The sequence below is a fragment of the Amphiura filiformis genome, chromosome 1 (genome assembly GCF_039555335.1).
Source record: "Amphiura filiformis chromosome 1, Afil_fr2py, whole genome shotgun sequence".
Taxonomy (NCBI): Eukaryota; Metazoa; Echinodermata; class Ophiuroidea; order Amphilepidida; family Amphiuridae; genus Amphiura; species Amphiura filiformis.
Window position 1 is genome coordinate 67,398,312 of NC_092628.1, and position 8,749 is coordinate 67,407,060.

Below are 8,749 nucleotides of genomic sequence, written 5' to 3' on the forward strand. Positions count from 1 at the left end.
TTCAACCTGGGCCATTTCTACTGGTGCACATGCATTCTAATAATTTGTCTATAATACCTTATACAAGCATCAGCAAGCACAAATTGTCACAAGATTTGAAAAGTAAATAGCCTATGTACACACTGAACACAATGCACATACAAGCTGTAAAGTACATAACGAAGCTGTCAGTATAAAATGATATATATGACCTTCACGATGCTAGTATTAATTTAGCCCAAAGATTAGGAAAACTAGCAAAACTGGTGAACTGGTACTGTTCAAATAAAAACATCTGAAAATCTTTCTATAATTATTTTGGTTATTTCTTTTAATACAAACACATTACTGCCTATGACAACTTTATCGTATTACTTACATATCAAAATCAAGTAATCATTACAAAACTCGCCGTTAACTATCACCTCTGTGGGTGTTTGGGTATATAACCGGCACGAATATTTTCTCAACACTGCGGCATGTGAAAAAGTAGGTCAATAGTCGGACAAATATAGGGCGCCCAAAAATACACTCATCTACTCTAGGTTCCAGAGTAAAAAAATAAGTACAGCTTGTCTGTACGCAGTGCGATACTACTCATACATAATCAGGCCTGCACTAAGAAGGAAGAAGTCAGAATTGATTTTACTTGTAGATCAAGATAAATATGTAAATTGGGATCCCAAAAATTTGGCCTGTGCGAAAAGGGGGTAAAGATTTTTTGGCAGGCCGAGAGAGGGTGGGGGCATGTATTTTTGGCACGCCGTTTGGAAATTTTACTCCCCCCCCCGCCTCATAATTATTGCACAGCCCCTTTTAAGGATGCGCTTAAAAACAACATACTAAGACAGAAAGTTGTACACCCGGGTTGTACACAACTTAGTTTACTCTCAAAGTGAACATCTTTTCATTCTGATAGTAGCGACAAGACCTGACTGTCCACTACTCATCAAATACGAGATCTTTTACGCCGGGGTATAACCCGATTTAAAAACAGTCAAAAACTTTTGAAAACTTGCTGCAACACATGAACAGTGATGATAGTGTTGACGAAATGTTTTGCCAAACTGTACGCCAATAATATTTTACAAAATTATTTTGACAACATTTTTAACATTTTTTTTAACACAAGATAGTGTTTAAAAACATATTTTAAACACTATCTTGTGTTAAAAAATATAAACATCTTCATATTTCTAAACGTGTTTTGGTGTTTATAAATTAACATCCCTATACCTTCACTGTACAAACAAGTGTTTATGAAGTGTTAAAGTGTTTATTAAGTGTTGCTCTGCTGTTTTTGCAGTGTACTATGGGGTCTTCAACTCAGGACGTATCAATGTATCAGTGTTTTTATGCTTTTATGGCTAGAGCTGGTCTATACCAATTCTGTGTCTATACCTGATGTATACTAAGAGCTGGTTTCTGCCCTTTTATCCCTAGAAAAGGAATGGTTTTATCTATTCCAAATGTCAGGTTTTACTACCTTGATTTATCAACTTTTTGGCGTTTCATAAGATAATTATTCTGGTATTCTGAGTACAGCATAATGTAGACTTCCCTTGTAAGATTATTCATTGTTCAAATACTTTGGAAATGAGATTGTAATATCTGAGAGCAAAGTTGATGGTAACGTAGACTTACGATATCAAGGTTGTCCATTGGTCAAATACTTTGAGATGAGATTGCAATATCTGAGAGCAAAGTTGATGGTAACGTAGACTTACCACATCAAGGTTGTCCATTGTTCAGATACTTTGAGATGAGATTGTAATGTCTGATAGCAAAGTTGGTGGTTACGTAGACCTACCACTCCAATGTTGTCCATTGTGCAAAATACTTTGAGTTGAGATTGTAATATCTAATTGCAAAGTTGATGGTAACGTAGACTTACCATTAAGGTTGTCCATTGTTGAAATACTTTGTGATGAGATTGTAATATGTATCATAGCAAAGTTAATAGTAACGTAGGCTTACCACATCAAGGTTGTCCGTTGTTTAAATACTTTGAGACAAGATTGTAACGTCTGATAGCAATGTTGATGCTAACGTAGACTTACCACATCTATATAGGTTGTCCCTGGTTTCAATACTTTGAGTTCAGATCGTATCTAATAGCACAATTGATGGTAACGCAGATTTTTCACATCAAGGTTGTCCATTGTTTTAATACTTTGAGTTGAGATTGTAATGTCTGATAGCAAAGTTGGTGGTTACGTAGACCTACCACTCCAATGTTGTCCATTGTGCAAAATACTTTGAGCTGAGATTGTAATATCCGATAGCAAAGTTGATGGTAACGTAGACTTACCACATCAAGATTGTCCATTGTTCAAATACTTTGAGTTGAGATTGTAATGTCTGATAGCAAAGTTGGTGGTTACGTAGACCTACCACATCAAGATTGTCCATTGTTTAAATACTTTGAGTTGAGATTGTAATATCCGATAGCAAAGTTGATGGTAACGTAGACTTACCACATCAAGATTGTCCATTGTTCAGATACTTTGAGTTGAGATTGTAATGTCTGATAGCAAATTAATGTGGTTACGTAGACCTACCACTCCAATGTTGTCCATTGTGCAAAATACTTTGAGCTGAGATCCTAATATCTAATTGCAAAGTTGATGGTAACGTAGACTTACTACATCAAGGTTGTCCATTGTTCAAATACTTTGAGATGAAATTGTAATGTCTGATAGCAAAGTTGGTGATAACGTAGACTTACCACATCAAGGTTGTCCATTGTTCAAATACTTTGAGATGAGATTGTAATATCTAATTGCAAAGTTGATGGTAACGTAGACTTACCACATCAAGGTTGTCCATTGTTCAGATACTTTGAGATGAGATTGCAATGTCTGATAGCAAAGTTGATGGTAACATAGACTTACCACATCAAGGTTGTCCATTGTTCAAATACTTTGAGATGAGATTGTAATATCTGATAGCAAAGTTGGTGATAACGTAGATTTACCACATCAAGGATGTCCATTGTTCAAATACTTTGAGATGAGATTGTAATATCTGATAGCAAAGTTGATGGTAACATAGACTTACCACATCAAGGTTGTCCATTGTTCAAATACTTTGAGATGAGATTGTAATATCTGATAGCAAAGTTGGTGATAACGTAGATTTACCACATCAAGGTTGTCCATTGTTCAAATACTTTGAGATGAGATTGTAATATCTGATAGCAAAGTTGGTGATAACGTAGATTTACCACATCAAGGTTGTCCATTGTTCAAATACTTTGAGATGAGATTGCAATGTCTGATAGCAAAGTTGGTGATAACGTAGACTTACCACATCAAGGTTGTCCATTGTTCAGATACTTTGAGATGAGATTATAATGTCTGACAGCAAAGTTGGTGGTTACGTAGACTTACCACATCAAGTTTGTCCTTTGTTAATTCAAGGCAGTATCAGTGACTCGCGAAATCTGAAAATCGACAAAATCATCAAGATTGTTGCATTTTTGTAAAAAGAATAGTTGTGTTAATATATCCTGCAAGTGATATGACCGAAAACAACCTAATAATGGTAGAATGTCACATTGTGATAAATTTTTGGAGACGTTGTCCGTACTGACATTTGTGGAATTGAATGACATTTTACATTTATTAACACAGCCGTTTTCTTCTCTCGCCAATGATTTCATATAAAAAGGAAACACCTAATGACAAAATTTTGAGTTATCCTTCACTTTTAAGACCGTTTATTATTAAACTCCTTCTGACCTTCCGGGATGAAGGTTGGAGAAATTGTTTTAATTTCGGACCATGCATCAGATAATGATGAACCATCTTTCATCAAAGTGATAATTCTTGGATCACATGTCCCGGTGTCTCTAGATGAAAATAGGCCAATTTTGCAGATTTGGGCATTTTTGGCATGAAACCAAAACCACGTATTTATAGTCGAATACCTTTAATTTCAAACTGATTCTGTTCATGATACTTACACTTCATCGATATCTCAAGGTTCCTCTAGGGTGTGTAAATTCAGCAGACTTGTAACGAGTCATGACTCGAGACTCGACTTTTCAAAAATGGAATGACTCGACTCGGATCTTGACATTTTCCCCATAGAGATTGTACAGTGACTCGAGTCATTTGACTCGACTCGAGCAATTGCTAGAAATGACTCGACTCGACCATGAAATGACTTGACTCGTTACAACTCTGGACTAAATTGTACATTGCGCCAAATATATCTCAATTATATGTGACCCGGCAGCACAAATGAGCCGTAAATTCCCTAAATTGTATTCTGAGTTACGGTGTAAAATGTGTACGAAGGTCGTATTCATCGGTAACTTAAGCTGGCCCGACATCGATCTCATTTTGATAGTGAAAAACTAATCAATTATCCTATTGTTGAAGTGGATAATAAGCTTCTACCTTAAATGGCTATACACCGATCCGAGAAGCGTTTACTGTATTTGGCCCTCTATTGACGGAACCACAGGTGTACCAGTGCGGGAGATTTAATTTGTTCAATCAATTCATGATCGTGTATTGAAAATCACTGTTGTGTACAATTCTGTATAGCATACTAAAAAGAAATGGATGGAACCCCCGACCTTGGTACACCGCAGTTTTACGTCGGGGACACCGCAGTAATGGCCTAGTCGGATTGGTGTATAGAACTTTTAATAGCTCTGGTCTTTGTTTGCTTTTGCTAAATCCTGTTCAAGTGGTGGGTTACCAGGCATTGTATTTTGTATAGGTATGCATAACCAACAATTAACAATGAGAGAACTTTCTTAAACCTCGTTGACTTGGGGATGATTTGAAATGACCGCCAATTATGACTGTTTGATATTTATTGCCAGCAATGTGGAAAAACAGACACATGTAGAAACGAAAAAAGCTATAATTTTGTTGAAGGAGCAAAGTTTAACAAACCATAACCCCGCTTTTGGATATCGTTTGAAGTCAAATGATATACCATTTTTAAGTTTATGATGTTTATTTTTTAAACACGGAATATAACAAAATTGACCGGGGGAGGAATTTACGGCTCATTCGCCGTGGACGGTCACATATTTCAGTTTATAGCCTGATGATCATATTTCAAGGCAGACAAGAAGAGCTACTGGTTTTATTATTTCTATGGAGGTAGTTGGTTGCTGATATGATACTTATAAACAAGTTATTGCCCATTTTAGTATCAGAAAAAGCTGGTGCCAGATTGAGACATGCTCATTTTTGTACTGACAGTCACGTAGAACACGTTACACTGCTCTAATATGGTGACATTGTGACTCCTCTGTTCTGCTTGGTATTCTACATTGTCGGCAAAACTGAAAATGAAGACTCTGAATCATTGCCGAACAAATTAGTAAGAATCATTTTGAGCTTTGAACCCAAGGTCGAATGTGGGTCCAACAGAAATGGCTTAACTAGGCACGCTGAATTTTGATAATGGTGTCAAACTTTTTTAATGAAAGAGCACCTAACTTCTTATTTTTTTTATATAATTTCTAATAGTCATTACCTCAAAAAAGGGCTACACAGTAAGAATTCCCGGTATGCCGCTTTACTATTCTACTTTATTGAATTCTACACTGGTTTTGGTCATATATTTTTGATAATGTTGATTAATGGTATAATTATGTAACAGTCAAAGAAATAGTATAATAGCCTTCCATAAGAAATATAAAGATCTTCTTCCCTTATTGAATAAATTATAGACCCGCTTTCATTGTTGCCCATTAATTACAAGATGTTTGCCCAGAAATGAGCAAATCGCTTAAAGGCGTCTTTGCTCTGATTATTAATCAGCAAATCAATCTTGTTTTCTTAAAGGGTAAGTCTACGTTAGTATCAACTTTGACTTCATAGTCGTCAATAACATTATCTCCTTGATATTGATAAAGCCTTTGATAGTGTCAATCATGACTTTTTGTTGCAAGTTTTAAGATATTTTAATTTTGATGATAACTTTATTCATTGGATTAAAAAACTTTATTCTCAAAGGTTATGTTATATCACAAAACCCAATGACACGAAAGAAATTTTCATGATTGCCCGATTTCTCCATATTTATAATGAAAGACAAAGATAAAAAGAAGCGTCTGACGTCACTGTCAATCAAATTCTCTACGATCCTTGATTGGCTAATAGCGCGTATAAGGAAGGTCGATTCATCTGGCTGGTGCCGATCGGAGAAAAGGAATAGCAGTGAATGGCGAAAAATACGTACTCTTACAAGGCAAAAAGCAACTGTTCTAGGCATTGTTGACATGGTGCCTTCGCCAAAGAAAGTTTCCTACTATTAAGACCTAACTTTTGAGATGGTTTGTATGTTTAAAGGTGAAAAATTAACAATAAGACACCGGTTTTACCGCCGTGTTCAGCAACTCATATCATCACGACACTTGTAAACAAACCGTGCTCGGAGTTTGATTGACAGATGACGTCAGACGCAAACTAGTCTTTTTATCTTTGTCTTTCATTATAACTCTGGCTTCACATATACAATCTCATCTCAAAGTATTCACACAGTGAACATCCTTGATGTGGTAAGTCTACGTTAGTATCAACTTTGACTTCACATGTTACTATCTCATCTCAAAGTATTCACGCAGTGGACACCCTTGATGTGGTAAGTCTACGTTAGTATCAACTTTGAGTTCACATGTTACAATCTCATCTCAAAGTATTCACACAGTGGACATCCTTGATGTGGTAAGTCTACGTTAGTGTCAACTTTGACATCACATGTTACTATCTCATCTCAAAGTATTCACGCAGTGGACACCCTTGATGTGGTAAGTCTACGTTAGTATCAACTTTGACTTCACATGTTACTATCTCATCTCAAAGTATTCACACAGTGAACACCCTTGATGTGGTAAGTCTACGTTAGTATCAACTTTGACTTCACATGTTACAATCTCATCTCAAAGTATTCACACAGTGGACACCCTTGATGTGGTAAGTCTACGTTAGTGTCAACTTTGACATCACATGTTACTATCTCATCTCAAAGTATTCACGCAGTGGACACCCTTGATGTGGTAAGTCTACGTTAGTGTCAACTTTGACATCACATGTTACAATCTCATCTCAAAGTATTCACACAGTGGATACCCTTGATGTGGTAAGTCTACGTTAGTATCAACTTTGACTTCACATGTTACTATCTCATCTCAAAGTATTCACACAGTGGACACCCTTGATATGGTAAGTCTACGTTAGTATCAACTTTGAGTTCAAAATGTTACTATCTTATCTCAAAGTATTCACGCAGTGGACACCCTTGATGTGGTAAGTCTACGTTAGTATCAACTTTGACTTCACATGTTACTATCTCATCTCAAAGTATTCACACAGTGGACACCCTTGATATGGTAAGTCTACGTTAGTATCAACTTTGAGTTCAAAATGTTACTATCTCATCTCAAAGTATTCACACAGTGGGCACCCTTGATGTGGTAAGCCTACGTTAGTATCAACTTTGACTTCACATGTTACAATCTCATCTCAAAGTATTCACACAGTGGACACCCTTGATGTGGTAAGTCTACGTTACTATCAACTTTGACTTCACATGTTACAATCTCATCTCAAAGTATTCACGCAGTGGACACCCTTGATGTGGTAAGTCTACGTTAGTATCAACTTTGACATCACATGTTACTATCTCATCTCAAAGTATTCACGCAGTGGACACCCTTGATGTGGTAAGTCTACGTTAGTATCAACTTTGATATCACATGTTACTATCTCATCTCAAAGTATTCACGCAGTGGACACCCTTGATGTGGTAAGTCTACGTTAGTATCAACTTTGACATCACATGTTACTATCGCATCTCAAAGTATTCACGCATGGGCACCCTTGAAGTAGTAAGTCTACGTTAGTATCAACTTTGACTTCACATGTTACTATCTCATCTCAAAGTATTCACACAGTGGACACCCTTGATATGGTAAGTCTACGTTAGTATCAACTTTGAGCTCACATGTTACAATCTCATCTCAAAGTATTCACGCAGTGGACACCCTTGATGTGGTAAGTCTACGTTAGTATCAACTTTGACTTCACATGTTACTCTCTCATCTCAAAGTATTCACACAGTGGACACCCTTGATATGGTAAGTCTACGTTAGTATCAACTTTGAGTTCAAAATGTTACTATCTCATCTCAAAGTATTCACACAGTGGGCACCCTTGATGTGGTAAGCCTACGTTAGTATCAACTTTGACTTCACATGTTACAATCTCATCTCACCCTTGATGTGGTAAGTCTACGTTAGTATCAACTTTGAGTTCACATGTTACAATCTCATCTCAAAGTATTCACGCAGTGGACACCCTTGATGTGGTAAGTCTACGTTAGTATCAACTTTGACTTCACATGTTACTATCTCATCTCAAAGTATTCACACAGTGGACACCCTTGATATGGTAAGTCTACGTTAGTATCAACTTTGACATCACATGTTACTATCTCGTCTCAAAGTATTCACACAGTGGACACCCTTGATGTGGTAAGTCTACGTTAGTATCAACTTTGAGTTCAAAATGTTACTATCTCATCTCAAAGTATTCACACAGTGGGCACCCTTGATGTGGTAAGCCTACGTTAGTATCAACTTTGACTTCACATGTTACTAGCTCATCTCAAAGTATTCACACAGTGGACACCCTTGATATGGTAAGTCTACGTTATTATCAACTTTGAGTTCAAAATGTTACTATCTCATCTCAAAGTATTCACACAGTGGACACCCTTGATGTGGTAAGCCTACGTT